The sequence below is a fragment of the Zea mays genome, chromosome 3, assembly GCF_902167145.1.
Source record: "Zea mays cultivar B73 chromosome 3, Zm-B73-REFERENCE-NAM-5.0, whole genome shotgun sequence".
NCBI classification, from domain to species: Eukaryota; Viridiplantae; Streptophyta; class Magnoliopsida; order Poales; family Poaceae; genus Zea; species Zea mays.
In genome coordinates this window covers 80,734,587-80,751,920 of record NC_050098.1, presented here as the reverse complement: position 1 = coordinate 80,751,920, position 17,334 = coordinate 80,734,587, and the positions used below count along the sequence as shown (strand labels likewise).

The 17,334-nt window shown below is 56.7% G+C and overlaps 1 pseudogene; it reads right to left on the bottom strand.

Annotated features, from left to right (window-relative positions):
- LOC109945032 (F-box protein PP2-A13-like) overlaps positions 1–17,334 on the bottom strand; it is a 75,032-nt pseudogene that overhangs the window by 19,521 nt on the left and 38,177 nt on the right.

Sequence of the window (17,334 nt, the reverse complement as noted above, 5' to 3'; positions counted from 1 at the left end):
CTGTTCTTCTCATCATTATTTTGTGCTTCTTTGATTTCCCGCTCTAGGGTAGGCTCTAACTCAACTGTCACTCCTCGCATATTGTTCAGAAATCCGAGGCTCAACCTGTCAAACTCTTTGGCCAACTCATAAGGCATCAGATAAGCGACCATCATGTTGACTTGACTCTTCCTGCTCAAAGCATCTGCCACTACATTCGCTTTGCCTGGATGGTAATGAATCTCCAATTCATAGTCCTCGATCAACTCTAACCATCTGCGTTGCCTCATGTTCAGCTCTGACTGAGTGAATATGTACTTCATACTCTTGTGGTCTGTGTAAACATCACATTTCTGCCCATACAGATAGTGCCTCCATGTCTTTAGTGCATGAACCACTGCTGCCAACTCTAGGTCATGGATTGGATAATTCTTCTCATGAACCTTTAGCTGTCGGGACGAGTAAGCCACAACTCTTCCCTCTTGCATCAACACGCATCCCAAACCAGTGTAATAAGCATCGCAATACACTGAGAAGGGCTTGTGCACATCAGGTAAGACTAAGACAGGCGCTGTAGTCAACTTCTCTTTCAACGCTTCAAAAGCTTCTTGGCATTCCTGGGTCCACTTGAACTCCACTTTGTTGCCTAGCAAAGCTGTCATCGGTTTTGCAATCTTTGAAAACCCTTCAATGAATCACCGATAATATCCGGCCATTCCAATGAAGCTCTTGATTCCTCGAGCGTCTGTTGGCGCTTTCCAGTTCATAATGTCTGCCACTTTCTTCGGATCCTCAGCCAATCCTTCTTTGTTAATTATGTGACCCAAGAACGGGACTTCATCAATCCAGAACTCGCACTTGCTCAACTTCGCATACAACTGGTGCTCTCGCAATATCTGCAATACCATCTTTAAATGATTCACATGCTCTTCTTCACTTTGAGAATATATAAGAATATCATAAATAAATACCACCACAGACTTGTCAAGATAATCCATAAATACACTGTTCATCAGATTCATGAAGAAGGCTGGTGCATTCGTTAGGCCAAAAGACATCACAGTGAGCTCATACAACCCATACTTGGTAATGAATGTCATCTTCGGAATGTCTGAGGGTCGAATCCTGAGCTGATGATAACCTGACCTCAGATCTATCTTTGAGAACACGTTGGCTCCTCTCAACTGGTTGAACAAATCTTCTATTCTGGGCAAGGGGTACTTGTTCTTAATCGTGACCTCATTCAGAGCTCGATAATCGATACACATCTTTCTGGTGCCATCTTTCTTCTCCACGAATAGGACAGGGGCAGCCCAAGGCGAGGTGCTTGGCCTTATATAACCTTTCTCTGACAGCTCATCGATCTACTTCTTGAGTTCAACCAACTCTAGTCCGGATACTCTGTAGGCTCTTTTAGAAATGGGGGCGGGGCCAGGAAGAAGCTCTATAGCAAACTCAACTTTCTGCTCTGGTGGCATACCTGGTAAATCTTTCGGAAACACATCTGGAAATTCTGACACAACCTTGATAATCTCGAGTGGATCTGCTTCACTGCTATCAACAACCATCTGATAACAACTTCCTTTCTTTGGCTCAGGCGGGACTAACTCGGTCACCACTTCCTCTCCTAGTGGAGACATCAACTTGATTGTCCTCTTATCACAACTGATAACTGCCTGATACTTATCTAGCCAATTCATCCCTAGGATGACATCTATTCCCTGAGTACCCATTACTATGAGATTAGCGGGAAACACTATCCCCCTTATTTCCACACTTACATTCAAGCAAATGCTATCGGCTCGAATTCTACCACCGGCTGAGTCAATTTGGATGGGGGTTGACATGGTAGTGATTGGAAGATTATGTGCTTCTACCCATGATGCAGTAAAAAATGAATGTGTTGCTCCAGTATCAAATAACACTTCTGCAATATGAGAGTCGACTGGAAACATACCTACTGTCATGCCAGTGGTTTCCTGAACCGCTTCAGCCTCCAAGTGATTCAGTCTCCCATGGTTATAGCGTGGCTGAGAGCGGTTGCCTGCTCCAGGCTGAGACACATTCTGCTTTGCTGGGGCACTGGGGCCTGACTGCTGCTGGGCTGACTACTTCGGACATTGCATCACCCAATGGCTTTGCTCTCCACAGTAGAAACATGCTCTGTTTCCACCCTGAACCGATGCTGCCTGACTGCTCTGGTTGGTTGCTGGGGCGGGAAGCGAGGTGCCTGCTGATTCTGCCTCTGGAACTGACCTCCTCCTGACTGATTGTTCTGGCGATTCTGCTGCTGGTGCTAAGGGTACTGCCTTTGGAACTGCTGCTGCTAAGGTGGGCGCTGGTTCTGCCTGAACTGCTGAGGTGAGTTGCCTGAGAAACGAGGACGATTGCAGCTTCCAGGCTGGGGTCCACCAATCTTGCGCTCGCGATCCTCCATCTCCTTGCGCTTCTTCTCGGTCATGATTGCTCTGTCGATCAGGTGCTAAAATATGGGGAATGTATGATTCATCAGATGATAACGACACGACGGTGAAGCGAACTACACCCCCAGTTCCTCTAATTACTCAGCTAAGGGTGTCTCACTCCACCCTCATGGTTGCACTATTTTCCCGGGCGGTCATCCAACGAATAGGTCCTTACGGAGAGGCACTCGAGAAACAGCTCGAGTCCCCTTAAGGGCCACAAGTACCATCTCATAATCAAAAGGGAAAACAATGTATCATAGATAATCTCATCATGTTCATTGATTAATGTGAAGCACTAGCATGAAGCTAAACCATAATTACCCAACCAGAATAGGTAAACAAGGACAAGATAAACAAAAGCTAGTCAATCCTTAGGTATAAACTGTGTAAATGCGGGGAATGAATTATAAGAATGAGTAGGACATAGATGGGTCAAGGGACACTTGCCTTCACCAACCGACTGCTGCTCAGGGTCTTCACCTGCAATTCCTTCGGACTCCACCAACTGATCGTTATCTATACTAGTTCAAACATACATTCCACACATTTAATACAAAAGAATAGTACACCATACAATAGAATGCAATAAATAAACATACGTTCGACGCAGGGCTCACACTTACGACTAAGCGAGAAAGAGAAAGTAACGGTCAAGGCTACGGTCGAAGAGCGATCACGTCACACAATTATAAATTAAAATACTCGTCTAACAGAATGGTGTTAATTTAGCCATCGCGTTTAGCATAGGGTAATGTCATGTTCCATGTTTAATTATTATAAGCAGATAAAGGTAAATTAAAAGGATTGTTCGTCCCAATTCTCCGCGAGCGGCCATACCCTGAAGGCAATATGCTCTTGTACTAAGTCTCTTGTCCCAATGAAAGAACAGACTGCGCCGAAGGCCCTCTGGCATTCTTCGGCAACTTCATTCATTTCAACCTTCGGCCTTCGAAGGCCGAAGCTTTGCCAAATAGGGCGCATAATTATACCTTTGATATCTTCTCGTATTGTCAGATCACTCTTCACATAGAACCATTCTGTCATCCAGTCTCCGGGCCATCTTTTCCGAAAGGTTGGCACGGGGCAGCTTGACCCGGACCGAGAAACAAAACTGTAGCAGCCAAAATTGTTGTGATACTGTTCCTTACCCCAAGGTTTTGTTTCATATGATAATTCATGTATATTGCAGAAGCTTTTTGCGTTAGGCTTCAGACCTTGGCTTCTCACGGCCCACACGAAGATGTTCAGCTTTATAATTGCCTCGGGGGTAAGTTGATGGAGATAGATTTCGAATATTTTCAGCACCTCCACAACGAAGCTGCTCAAAGGAAATCGCAGTCCAGCTTTCAAAAAGCTTCGGTACACTACGACTTCATTCTCTTCAGGGTGGGGGCAAGTTTTCTCCCCTTCGTCGACCCTCACAATGGACAGATCCCGAAAATACCTTCCTCTCATGTTGATAAGATGATTCTCTTTGATAGTTGATTTACCATAAACTGAATGGCTTGGTCGCCATGGACGATCTTCGGAGTCTTCACCACCACTGTCCACATCATAGTTGTCACTATCACCAGTATCCTCAGACAAACCTTCTAGAATCTCCTTGGTGATTTTTTCTGTGTTGGTCTTTGACATCGCTATAAGAAACCCCAAATTTTTCTCTTCGTCGAGGCTCAGCTTCGTCTCAGCAGCAGTCTTCTTATCTTCGGACATCTTCGGAGACACTAAAAAACTGTTTTCAAAGCCGAAGCTTCAAAACTAAAAGCTTAACAAATCGTAGTGCACAAGAGCTAAAAATTGAGTGAGCAGGAGCAGTTGGCCACAGAGCGTGTCAAATGCGTTTGCGGTATGGCCGTATTTATACGCCGAGTGCGTTGAAAATTGAAAGACCCCGCTTGTCAGTGAATATTGCTATTCTAGCAAAGGGAAGGTGTTTTTTCGGACCTTCGGCGTAAAGCCTTCGTCCAGGTCGCAATCTAAATTTATTATTTTGAACAAATTAATATTGCGAGGGGCTACTGTTGGGGACCTTCGGCATCCGAAGGTCCTCAAAAACAGGATTTAATAGTGTTTCTGGAGTATAATGTGTGAACAGGTATCTTCGGACTCAAGTCAGGTATTACAGTAGACCAGAATAAGACGAAGGTTGGTGAACCACCGAAGGTCTAAGCAGGAAAGCTTCGGCGTGACAGCAGCAGATGAAACCGACTTAAAGATGAAAAGGCTATTTAGACCTCGACAGATTACTATAGAATTATTATCGAGTGTAAAGGGCATTAATGTAATTTTGCACGGGCTGCGTCCCGTGCCTATAAATAGGTGAATAGTAGCCCCGTACTGTTCACACTGACTTGGCATTCGCTTTTTGCGTCACGCTTGTATTATCATCTCCTTCCAATTGAAGCATTTGAGAACAAGTCCCCAACAAGAAATAAACGACTCGTCGCGTGACGGAGCGCGCAACGAGACACTTGCGTTAATTATAAAGAGACGTTAGGCGTCGCGTGATGAAACGCACGACGACATACGTCAACTGAACTAAATTTAAAACGAAACGTCGCGCGACGAAGCGCATTAATAAAGATGAATTTAAAATGAATTGTCGCTTGACGAAACGCGCGACGCAACACATCGAATAAACTAAAATTAAAAATGGATTAAACTGAAAGTCAAACACTGCGCAACTACAGTCGCGCGCGCGGGGGGCACGCGAGGCCACGCCGGGGCACGAGGTCGTGGGGGCGCTGAGGCCGCGTCATGGGGGAGCAGGGGTGCACCGCAGGGGGGGGGGGGCAGGGGCCGTGCAGGGGGAGGGGGCCGAGGCCGCGCCGCGGGAGGGGTAGGGGGCCTTGTCGCCGGGAGGGTAGGGCGTCGCGCCACCGGGGAGCAGGGGGCCGCCGCGGGGGAGGGCAGGGGCCGTGCCACCGGGGAGCAGGGGGCCACGCCATCGGGGAGCAGGGGCCGTGCCGCCGGGGGTTGAGGCCGCGCAGGGGTGCGCACGCAGGGGAAATAGGGGGCGCGCGTGGGGAGGAGAAAGGGGAGGGGGAGGGGAAGAGAGAAAGGGAGAGGGAGAGGGAGAGGGGAGGGGAGCTCACCTCGGGGTCCAAATCCGGCGATCACCGTCTCCAAAACCTAGGGCACCACGGGGGAGAGAGAGAGAGAGGTGGGAGAGAGAGGAGGTTGCTGCGCGGGAGAATTGAATGAGGGGAAGAGACCAGGGGAGGGGGCGCACATGGGGAGGGCACGAGCGCGCTGGTCGAGCTGGGCCGGGCCGGGTTGGGTTGGGCTGGGCTAGGCCGCATCGTGGGTCAAAACCCACGACACGCACAACCACAGAACGGAATTCAATTCGCGAAGCAAAATCCGAAACAAAACTAAGCAACACACGCGACTAAACACGACATCAGATAAAAGAAAATATGATTTGGCATGATGCAACACCCATGTCAACTTAGGTTTTGTTTACACTCGATTTGGACACCAGTCGCTATACTGCTTTGAAATTGGGGAGAAGGAGCGAAACGGGAAGAGAAAAGAGAGTAACACCTGAATTTGGTGAGTAAAAAGAATAAAAAATTCTACCCCCAAATTCAGGGCGTTACAGCTTGGCGACCCAGACACAGTCCACCGAGGCAGCGTCGTGGAAGGCGCCGTTGAGGCGGGCCACCTGGTAGATCTCCGGTGGGTCGAGGTAGAGGAGTACCTGAAAGTTGCCTAGAGGGGGGGTGTGAATAGGCAATTCTGAATTGTATGAACTTTAAGCACAATCTACAAGCCGGGTTAGCGTTAGAAATAAAAGCGAGTCCGAAAGAGAGGGTGAAAACAAATCAACCAAGGAAATAGAGCGGATGACACGATGATTTGTTTTACCGAGGTTCGGTTCTTGCAAACCTACTCCCCGTTGAGGTGGTCACAAAGACCGGGTCTCTTTCAACCCTTTCCCTCTCTCAAACGGTCACCTAGACCGAGTGAGCTTTTCTCCTCAATCAATTGGGACACTTAGTCCCCACAAGGACCACCACACAATTGGTGTCTCTTGCTTGATTACAAGTTGCTTGAGAACAAGAATGGAGGAAGAAGAAAAGCGATCCAAGAACAAGAGCTCAAAGAACACTAGCAAAACTCTCTCTCTAGTCACTATTTGCTTGGAGTGGAAATGGGACTTGGAGAGGCTTTGATTCTATTGAATTTGTGTCTTGTATTGATTGCACTAGCTCTTGTATTGAATGTGAAGTCTGAAAACTTGGATGCCTTGAAGTGTGGTGGTTGGGGGGTATTTATAGCCCCAACCACCAAAGTGGCCGTTGGGGAGGCTGTCTGTCGATGGGTGCACCGGACAGTCCGGTGCGCCACCGGACACTGTTCGGTGCGCCAGCCACGTCACCCAACCGTTAGGGTTCGACCGTTGGAGCTCTAACAGGTGGGACCACTGGACAGTCCGGTGGTGCACCGGACAGTCACTGTTCACTGTCCGGTGCACCTTCTGTCGCCTGCTTCGACTCTGCGCGAACTGTCCGCGCACTGTAGCTGTGTCAGCCGACCGTTGAACTCGACCGTTGCGTTGGCGACCGTTGCTCCGCTTGGCACACTAGACAGTCCGGTGCTACACCAGACAGTCTGGTGCTACACCAGACAGTCCGGTGAATTATAGTTGTCGGCGTTTCGAGACCGGGGGGTCCCTAAGCCGACGAGTGAATGTGCCGCGTGCCCCAGCCCAGATGGGTCGAGCGCGTGGGCGAGCGCGAAGGGGGGAAGCGAGGTGGCCGGAGACGGGCGTGAGAGAGGTGGAAATCCCGCGACCTTCGTGTTCGTCCCGCGCCCAGGTCGGGTGCGCTTGCAGTAGGGGGTTACAAGCGTCCACGCGGTAGGGGGTTACAAGCCCCGTTCGTTGGGGGTCGGCTAGGGGCCCAGAGGCACGCCCAAAAGTACCTGCGGGTGATCTGCCGGACCCGGTCCCCTGGCGACGGGGTCCGAGGGCTCGATGCCTCCCTCCGATGGGATTCCGTTACAAGATCGCTCCCGCTGGTCTCGGAAATGTCCTAGGGTACCTCGGGAGCGCAGCCCGAGCCTTGGTTATGTATCGAACGTACCCCTGGTCATCCCTCGCTCGGCGTCTGAGGCGACTGTGAACCCTTCGGGGGCCAGCCTTCGAACCCCTGATCAGTAATGGGCGCGGAGCCCGAGTAGCCTGAGGCGGCCGTGGAGCCCTTCGGGGGGCCGGCCTTCGAACCTCTGACCAGTAGTGGGTGTAGGGCCCACGCGATCTGAGGCGACTGTTGAACCCCTCGGAGGGCCAGCCTTCGAACCTCTAATCAGTAGGGGGGGCTCGGAGCTCGGTTCCTTCATGGGGAAGGATCCTTTTCGGGGTATCCCCCTTTCCCGGTCCCTGTTGCAAGAGATAGAGAAAGAGGAAAAAAGGAAAAGGATACGAAATCGAACGACGTGGCGTACCTTTTTTGGCGCGGTTATTACGGCGAAGGCGAAGCGTCGCCCGCTTCTCCTGCCAGAAACGCCGCCTGTCCCGCCGCAGAGTTAATGCGACGGGGTGAGTTGTTGGCAGGGCGGCCGTTGCGCGTGCGCGAGCCGTTCGAGGAACGGATCACGGGCGCCCTGTCTTCACGCCGTGAGAGGGGGTTCTCTTGCTGCCCCCGGACGAGACGTGAGTCTGGCCGACGACGCGACCGCTGCTCCCGCCCGCCTGCCACCGTCATTACTGCCGGCCCACTTTCGGCTGCATTGACCGTCGCGCCAGGCTGGCGCTGCTGGGTCGTGCGCTGGGCCGCCTCGAGTCGCGGTATTGGTTACGCAACCGAAGAGGCGCGGTGGTGGCGCAAGTGGCGGTGCAGTTGCTTGCATGCAGCATCTGGCGCGCCGGTTGCGTGACGCGTGGGCCTGGGCCTCCATGCTGGCGTGTTGGGAGTCGGAGAAGCGCATCCACCTGGCGCGATTGCATGCCGCCTGCATGGCTGCCCGCCCCTTTCGCCCGTTGGTCTGGGCAAAAGTGGGGGGGTCGCTTGTTACTACTGGGCGGTTGTGTGCACCACGCGCGGTGGTTTGGCTTCTTCTGCTCCGAGCCGGCTTGCGTGACATGCGGGACCCAGCCCCCGCGCCGCAGGGGAGGGCCTTGGAGCGTGTTGGAGAAGACTCAGCCCGTGACGTTTGGGGGCGCACGTAGGGAGAGTTGCCTTTAAAAGGAGGGCGACCCCTTTCAGAAGGCGACCATGTCTTCTCGCTCCCTTATGCGTCGCGTCTTTCCACTTTCCAAGCCCCCGGATGGGGGGTACCCGCCGTCTTTTCGCCTCATCGTTGGAGGAACGCAACTCCGCGGGAGTTGGTACCTTTCAGCCATCGTTCGGCTTCAAGGATTTTCATCATGCAGCCCGGCTGCACCCCTCCACCGGCGGTCACCCAAGATGGTGACCTCCAGCTTGATGGTGGGGGAAAGCGAGCCGGGCTGCGGCCTCTCCCCCTCCCTCAGCCTCAAGGATTTTCATCACCAAGGCTGGGGAGGGGAGTGTGCCGAGTTGGGGTCGGCCCCTGCGTGGGCGGTGGCCCGCTCCTTCACTCAGTGATGGGAGGAAGGAGCGGTTGTCGTCCGTGGCGCTGGCAGCTGCAGCGTGCCTGGCTTTCGGACGCGAGTGGCTTCGGAGCCGCTCGCGGCGCCGGCGTCTGCCACGGCAGCTGGAAGAGGTTCTTTCGCCGGCGTGATAGCCAAGGCTGGCCACGGACTGACCTCCGACTCTACGGCCTTCTGCCCGTCCTTGCCTTACGAGTTTTGGCATGGGCGGGGGCCTCCTGGCAGCAGCATCCGCCCTGAGGTCAGTGCTGCCGCTGTTCGGCCCCCCGGAGCAGAAGTCGTCGTCGTCGCCGCTGCTGGAGCAGGTGGCGGCGCGCCGTTCGTCGGTCTTCCGTTGCTCCGCAGGCCTTCCCCCATGGAGTGGGGTTGTTCGTACCTGCGGAGGGGGAACCGGAGTTCCGTTTGTAATGGCACTTTGAATGCCAGTGTCTTTGTTCATTGTGGCTGTCGAGGCCTGAACATGTATGTAATTTTGGCACGGAGCCGTGTTTTTTCCTCATTTTCGAGCACTAAGACTCGCCTGTTGATTATCTGAACCGCTTCACCAAGCATGAGTCGCCCCGTGTCAAGGTGACGAGTGAGGTATCCGTATCCCGGAGGCGTAGGAATCCCTCGGCTCGATCGGCCTTGTTGTCTGAGGCTCCTCTAGCTTAGTTATCGACGAGCCGAGGCCAGGGGTAGCGATATCAGCACGAACAGAGGCGGAGTTGGCTCGAAAATGAAAACCTGGTTGGCCGGAGCCTAGCCGGGTTGTCCGTCAGCGGGACCGATGCCGGAGTTGATCAGCTGAGGCCTCGGGCGGGCTGGCGCCCTTGGAAGATGGTTGGCCGAGGCCCCTGGGGTAACCGGCCGAGCCGCCTGCTCGGGCCGGATTCCCGGAGAAGTCCCTGGACCGCGTCGCCGTCCGAGGCTGGGTCGGACCTCGCTGAAGGTGTCGTCGATGCCGAGGGTGCTACAGCCCCCTTCCAGCGTGAAGACCCGAGCCTGCAGGATCAGATTGTCTTGTAGCGTGTGCCTTCTGCGGCCGCTGAGGCCAGAACACACACCCTCGCTGCGTTGTAAAGATGTGTCTCTTTTCCTCTTATTTCGAGTATCTGGACTTTTTTGTCGGTAACAGGGATGTTTGTGCGAGCGAGAGTTGCTTCTCGCGGAAGGTGATGAGTGAGGTATCCGTATCCCGAAGGCGTGGGAGTCCCTCGGCTCGGTCGGCCTTGCCGCTTACGCGTACTTTCACCCGTCCATGAGGCCCTGTCACCGATTCAGTCGAGAAGGCTCAAAGGACCGCTTTGGCAGAAGAGCTTCCGAACGTAAAGACTTGTTCGGTCCGCGGAATCACTTTATCCGAACGCGAGTTACTTATCGCAGAAGGTGATGAGTGAGGTATCCGTATCCCGGAGGCGTAGGAATCCCTCGGCTCGGTCAGCCTTGGCTGCTTACGTGTACTCCGTCGTTTTCAGGATCCGCTTTTCGAAGTAGTCAAAAAGCACGAAAGATATTCTGCTAAAAGGGATCTTTTTTTCGAGGAAAATTTCGACGCAGAGGGGGTCCTCCCCCTTTTAGCCCCCGAGGGAGGGTCGGGCTTTGCCGAGGCGAGGCCGACCCTTCCTTGATGACTAAACTTTGCGTGGGTGCGAGGTATATGAACAACTTGAAAACATCTTAAGGGTAGAAGCGACGTAGCTGTTGGATGTTCCAAGCGTTGCCGTAGACCTCGCCTTGATTGTTGGCCAGCTTGTACGTTCCGGGCTTCAGAACTTTGGCGATGACGAATGGCCCCTCCCAGGGGGGCATGAGCTTGTGCCTCCCTCGGGCGTCTTGCCGCAGCCGAAGCACCAGGTCGCCCACCTGGAGGTCTCGGGGCCAGACCCCTCGGGCGTGGTAGCGTCGTAGGGACTGCTGGTACCGCGCCGAGTGTAGTAAGGCCTTGTCCCGAGCCTCTTCCAGCTGGTCCAGCGATTCTTCTCGGCTAGCTTGGTTGCTTTGATCGTTGTAGGCCCTCGCCCTCGGGGAGCCGTATTCCAGGTCAGTGGGCAAGATGGCCTCGGCCCTGTAGACCAGGAAGAACGGCGTGAAACCCATGGCTCGGCTCGGCGTTGTCCTCAGGCTCCAGACCACCGAGGGGAGTTCCTTCATCAATCGCTTGCCGAACTTGTTGAGGTCGTTGTAAATCCGGGGCTTGAGCCCTTGTAGAATCATGCCGTTGGCACGCTCTACTTGCCCATTCGACATGGGATGAGCCACGGCGGCCCAGTCCACCCGGATGTGGTGATCCTCGCAAAAATCCAAGAATTTTCTGCCGGTGAACTGGGTACCGTTGTCGGTGATGATGGAGTTTGGGACCCCGAAGCGATGGATGATGTTGGTGAAGAACGCCACCGCCTGCTCGGACCTGATGCTGTTCAGGGGTCGGACCTCGATCCACTTGGAGAATTTGTCGATGGCGAGCAGCAGGTGCGTGTAGCCCCCGGGCGCCTTCTGCAAGGGACCGACGAGGTCCAGACCCCATACAGCAAAGGGCCAGGTGATGGGTATCGTCTGCAGAGCCTGAGCGGGCAGGTGGGTCTGCTTCGCATAGAATTGGCACCCTTCGCAGGTGCGGACAATCCTAGTGGCGTCAGCCACCGCCGTTGGCCAGTAGAAGCCTTGCCGGAAAGCATTCCCGACAAGGGCTCAAGGCGCTGCATGATGGCCGCAAGCCCCCGAGTGTATTTCTTGCAGGAGTTCCTGACCTTCGGCGATGGAGATGCATCGCTGGAGGATGCCCGAGGGGCTGCGGTGGTAGAGCTCCTCCTCATCGCCCAGCAAGACGAACGACTTGGCGCGTCGCGCTACCCGCCGAGCCTCGGCTTGGTCGAGGGGTAGCTCTCCTTGGCGGAGATATTGCAGGTACGGGGTCTGCCAATTTCGATCAGGCGTGGCCCCGTTCTGCTCCTCCTCGACGTGCAGTGCCTCGCCCTCGGGGGCCGAGGGTACCTCGGGCTGAACCGAGGACGCCTCGGGCTGAGCCGAGGGTACCTCGGGCTGGACCGAGGGTGCCTCGGGCTCGGGCGTGTCGTTGATCTTGACGGAGGGTTGATGCAGATCCTGGGAGAAGACGTCCGGGGGAACCGTCGTTCGCCCCGAGGCTATTTTTGCCAGCTCGTCCGCAGTCTCGTTGTAACGCCGAGCGATGTGGTTAAGCTCGAGCCCGTAGAACTTGTCTTCCAGGCGCCGAACCTCATCGCAGTAGGCCTCCATCTTCGGGTCGCGGCAGTGGGAGTTCTTCATGACTTGGTCGATGACGAGCTGCGAGTCACCGCGGGCGTCGAGGCGTCTGGCCCCTAGCTCGATGGCGATCCGCAACCCGTTGACCAGAGCCTCGTACTCAGCCACATTGTTGGACGCCGGGAAATGGAGGCGTAGCACGTAGCGTAGGTGTTTCCCGAGGGGCGAGATGAAGAGCAGGCCCGCGCCGGCTCCCGTCTTCATCAGCGACCCGTCGAAAAACATGGTCCAGAGCTCCGGTTGGATCGGAGCCGTCGGTAGCTGGGTGTCGACCCATTCGGCTACAAAGTCCGCCAATACCTGGGACTTGATGGCCTTCCGAGGGGCGAACGAGATTGTCTCGCCCATGATTTCCACCGCCCACTTTGCGATCCTGCCCGAGGCCTCTCGGCACTAGATGATCTCCCCCAGGGGGAAGGATGACACCACAGTTACCGGATGGGACTCGAAGTAATGTCGCAACTTTCGCCTCGTCAGGATCACTGCATACAGCAGCTTCTGAACTTGTGGGTAGCGGATCTTGGTTTCAGACAGTACCTCGCTGACGAAGTAAACTGGCCTCTGAACGGGCAATGCATGCCCCTCTTCTTGCCTCTCGACCACAATCGCGGCGCTAACCACCTGAGTGGTCGCGGCGACGTAGACCAAGAGGGCTTCTCCATCAGCTGGGGGCACCAAGATAGGCGCCTTTGTAAGGAGCGCCTTCAGGTTCCCGAGAGCTTCCTCAGCCTCAGGGGTCCAAGCGAAACACTCGGCCTTCCTTAAGAGGCGGTACAGAGGCAGACCTCTTTCGCCGAGGCGTGAGATGAAGCGGCTCAGGGCCGCGAGACATCCCATGACCCTCTGTACGCCTTTTAAGTCCTTGATGGGCCCCATGCTGGTGATAGCTGCGATCTTCTCCGGGTTGGCTTCGATGCCTCGCTCGGAGACGATGAACCCCAAGAGCATGCCCCGGGGCACCCCGAAGACACACTTCTCGGGATTGAGCTTGACGCCTTTCGCTTTGAGACATCGGAATGTCACTTCAAGGTCGGAGAGGAGGTCGGAAGCCTTTCTTGTCTTGACTACGATGTCATCGACGTAGGCCTCGACTGTGCGACCGATGTGTTCGCCGAACACATGGTTCATGCACCGCTGGTACGTCGCGCCCGCATTCCTCAAACCGAACGGCATGGTGACATAGCAGTACATGCCGAAGGGCGTGATGAAAGAAGTCGCGAGCTGGTCGAACTCTTTCATCCGGATTTGGTGATACCCTGAGTAGGCATCGAGGAAGGACAGGGTTTCGCACCCAGCAGTGGAATCCACGATTTGATCGATGCGAGGCAGAGGGTAGGGAACCTTCGGACATGCTTTGTTGAGACCAGTGTAGTCTACACACATCCGCCATCTCCCCCCTTTCTTTCTCACAAGCACAGGGTTGGCAAGCCATTCGGGATGGAATACCTCTTTGATGAACCCTGCTGCCATTAGCTTGTGGATCTCCTCGCCTATCACTCTGCGCTTCTCCTCGTCGAATCGGCGCAGAGGCTGCCTGACGGGTCGGGCTCCGACCCGAATATCCAGCGAGTGCTCGGCGACATCCCTCGGTATGCCGGGCATGTCCGAGGGACTCCACGCAAAGACGTCGGCGTTTGCGCGGAGAAAGTCGACGAGCACTGCTTCCTATTTGGGGTCGAGCCCGGAACCGATCCGGATCTGCTTGGAGGTGTCGCCACTGGGATCAAGAGGGACGGCCTTAACCGTCTCCGCAGGTTCGAAGTTGCCGGCATGACGCTTCACGTCTGGCACCTCTTTGGAGAGGTTCTCCAGGTCGACGATGAGGGCCTCGAACTCGGCGAGGGCCTCGGCGTACTCCACGCACTCCACGTCGCATTCGAACGCGTGTTTGTACGTGGGGCCGATGGTGATGACCCCGTTGGGGCCCGGCATCTTGAGCTTCAGGTAGGTGTAGTTGGGGACGGCCATGAACTTCGTGTAGCATGGCCTCCCCAGTACCGCGTGGTAGGTTCCTCGGAACCCGACCACCTCGAACGTCAAAGTCTCCCTTCGGAAGTTGGAGGGCGTTCCGAAGCAGACGGGAAGGTCGAGTCGTTCGAGGGGCTGGACGCGCTTCCCAGGAATGATCCCGTGGAAGGGCGCAGCGCCTGCTCGGACGGAGGACAGATCGACGCGCAGGAGCCTGAGGGTCTCGGCATAGATGATGTTGAGGCGGCTGCCCCCGTCCATCAGGACCTTGGTGAGCCTGACGTCGCCGACGATGGGGTCGACGACGAGCGGGTATTTCCCCGGGCTCGGCACGTGGTCGGGGTGGTCAGCTTGGTCGAAGGTGATGGGCTTGTCGGACCAGTCTAGGTAGACTGGCGCCGCCACCTTCACCGAGCAGACCTCCCGGCGCTCTTGCTTGCGATGCCGAGCCGAGGCATTCGCCGCATGCCCGCCGTAGATCATGAAGCAGTCGCGGACCTCGGGGAACTCTCCTGCTTGGTGATCTTCCTTCTTGTCGTCGTCGCGGGCCCTGCCACCCTCTGCGGGTGGCCCAGCCCTGTGGAAGTGGCGCCGAAGCATGACGCACTCCTCGAGGGTGTGCTTGACGGGCCCCTGATGATAGGGGCACGGCTCCTTGAGCATCTTGTCGAAGAGGTTAGCACCTCCGGGGGGTTTCCGAGGGTTCTTGTACTCGGCGGCGGTGACAAGGTCCGCGTCGGCGGCGTCGCGTTTCGCTTGCGACTTCTTCTTGCCTTTCTTCTTGGCGCCGCGCGGAGTAGACGCCTCGGGAGCCTCTTCCGATGGGCGGCCCTGGGGCTGCTTGTCCTTTCGGAAGATAGCCTCGACCGCCTCCTGGCCAGAGGCGAACTTGGTGGCGATGTCCATCAGCTCGCTCGCCCTGGTGGGGGTCTTGCGACCCAACTTACTCACCAGGTCGCGGCAGGTGGTGCCGGCAAGGAACGCGCCGATGACATCCGAGTCGGTGATGTTGGGCAGCTCGGTGCGCTGCTTCGAGAATCGCCGGATGTAGTCCCGGAGAGACTCTCCCGGCTGTTGCCGGCAGCTTCGGAGGTCCCAGGAATTCCCGGGGCGCACGTACGTGCCCTGGAAATTGCCGGCGAAGGCTTGGACCAAGTCGTCCCAGTTGGAGATCTGCCCCGGAGGCAGGTGCTCCAACCAGGCGCGAGCGGTGTCGGAGAGGAACAGGGGGAGGTTGCGGATGATGAGGTTGTCATCGTCCGTTCCACCCAGTTGGCAGGCCAGGCGGTAGTCCGCGAGCCACAGTTCCGGTCTCGTTTCCCCCGAGTACTTTGTGATAGTAGTCGGGGGTCGGAACCGGGTCGGGAACGGCGCCCGTCGGATGGCCCGACTGAAGGCCTGCGGACCGGGTGGTTCGGGCGAGGGACTCCGATCCTCCTCGCTGTCGTAGCGTCCCCCACGCCTGCGGTGGTAGCCTCGGCGCACCCTTTTGTCGAGGTGGGCCCGACGGTCGCGACGATGGTGCTCGTTGCCGAGGTGGCCCGGGGCCGCAGGCGCGGTGTTGCGCGTGCGCCCGGTGTAGACCGAGGCTTCCCGCATGAATCGGGAAGTCGCGACATGAGGTTCCAAGGGGTATCCCTGCCTTCGGGAGGCAGAGCTCTCGGCCCGTCGGACCGCAGCGCCTTCCAGGAGATTCTTGAGCTCTCCCTGGATTCGCCGACCCTCGGTGGTTGATGGCTCCGGCATCGCGCGGAGGAGCATCGCTGCGGCTGCCAGGTTCTGACCGACCCCACTGGATGCGGGTGGCGGTCTGACCCTGACGTCGTTGGCGACGCGGTGCTGGAAACCCTGGGGCAGGTGACGTATTTCTCCGGCCGGGGGTTGGCCCGCCCATACCTGTCCGACGTCCCGGCGGATCGACTCAAGCGCTCCTGCTCCCTCGTCGAGCCTGGCCTGCGCCCCGTGGACTTGCTCGAGCTGTGGGTCGTGACCCCCCGCCGGAACGGGGACCACAGCTAGCTCCCGCGGGATGTCAGCGCGAGGCACCGGCCTAGGGAGATCACCGTCCTCCGGCATGCCGAGATGGTTGCCTTCGGAGGGATCCCCTAGCTCGACGTGGAAACATTCGCGGCTTGGGCCGCAGTCCTCGTCGTCAAGGCTGCGGCTACCCTCGGAACAGTCGGAGAGGCAGTAGTCACATGCGGTCATAAAGTCCCGCATGGCACTGGGGTTGCCAAATCCAGAGAAATCCCAACAGATGCTGGGATCGTCATCTTCCTCGGACCCAGAGGGCCCGTAGGTCGAGACGTCCGTCAATCGGTCCCAAGGCGACCGCGTACGAAACCCCAGAGGGGTTGCACTCGCCTCAACGAGAGCGCCCGCCAAAGCGAGGTCGCTAGGCGGGTTGAGGCCGAGTCGAAATGACGTAGGATGGGAATCAGTCAGTACCTTTTGGTCGACGAGGAGCGACATAGTCACGTCGGGGACTGATTGCACCGTCGTCCCAGGTACGAGGGCGACGTCCTGCAAGCTCTCCACGAGCGCGCTGGCGTCGTCCACTTGCTCGGGATTGGCGCGCCGCGGGGGGACGGCGCCCGCCTTCGTCTCAAACGCGAGGTCGACGCCCGACGCGCCCCCCGTTGGGGCACTGGGGATGTCGATTCGCTCAACAGCCGACGAAGCGCGGCCTCCCGCTTGGCCTTGGTTGCTCCGCCTCCTCCTCCTCCGTTGGCGGGGGAGAGGACGGGGCGAGCTCGAATGTTGTTCTTCCACCACGCGGGGAAGATGTCGTCGATTCCGCCGCCGGCGGGCGGGTTGTCGGCCGCCATTGTCGTTGCCGCACGGCGGTGGAAGGAGTATCATGTCGTAGCTGCCGTCGAAGGACATGAACTCAAGACTCCCGAAACGGAGCACCGTCCCGGGCCGGAGAGGTTGCTGGAGGCTGCCCATCTGGAGCTTGACGGGAAGCTGTTCGTCAACACGCAGTAGGCCCCTACCTGGCGCGCCAACTGTCGGCGTTTCGAGACCGGGGGGTCCCTAAGCCGACGAGTGAATGTGCCGCGTGCCCCAGCCCAGATGGGT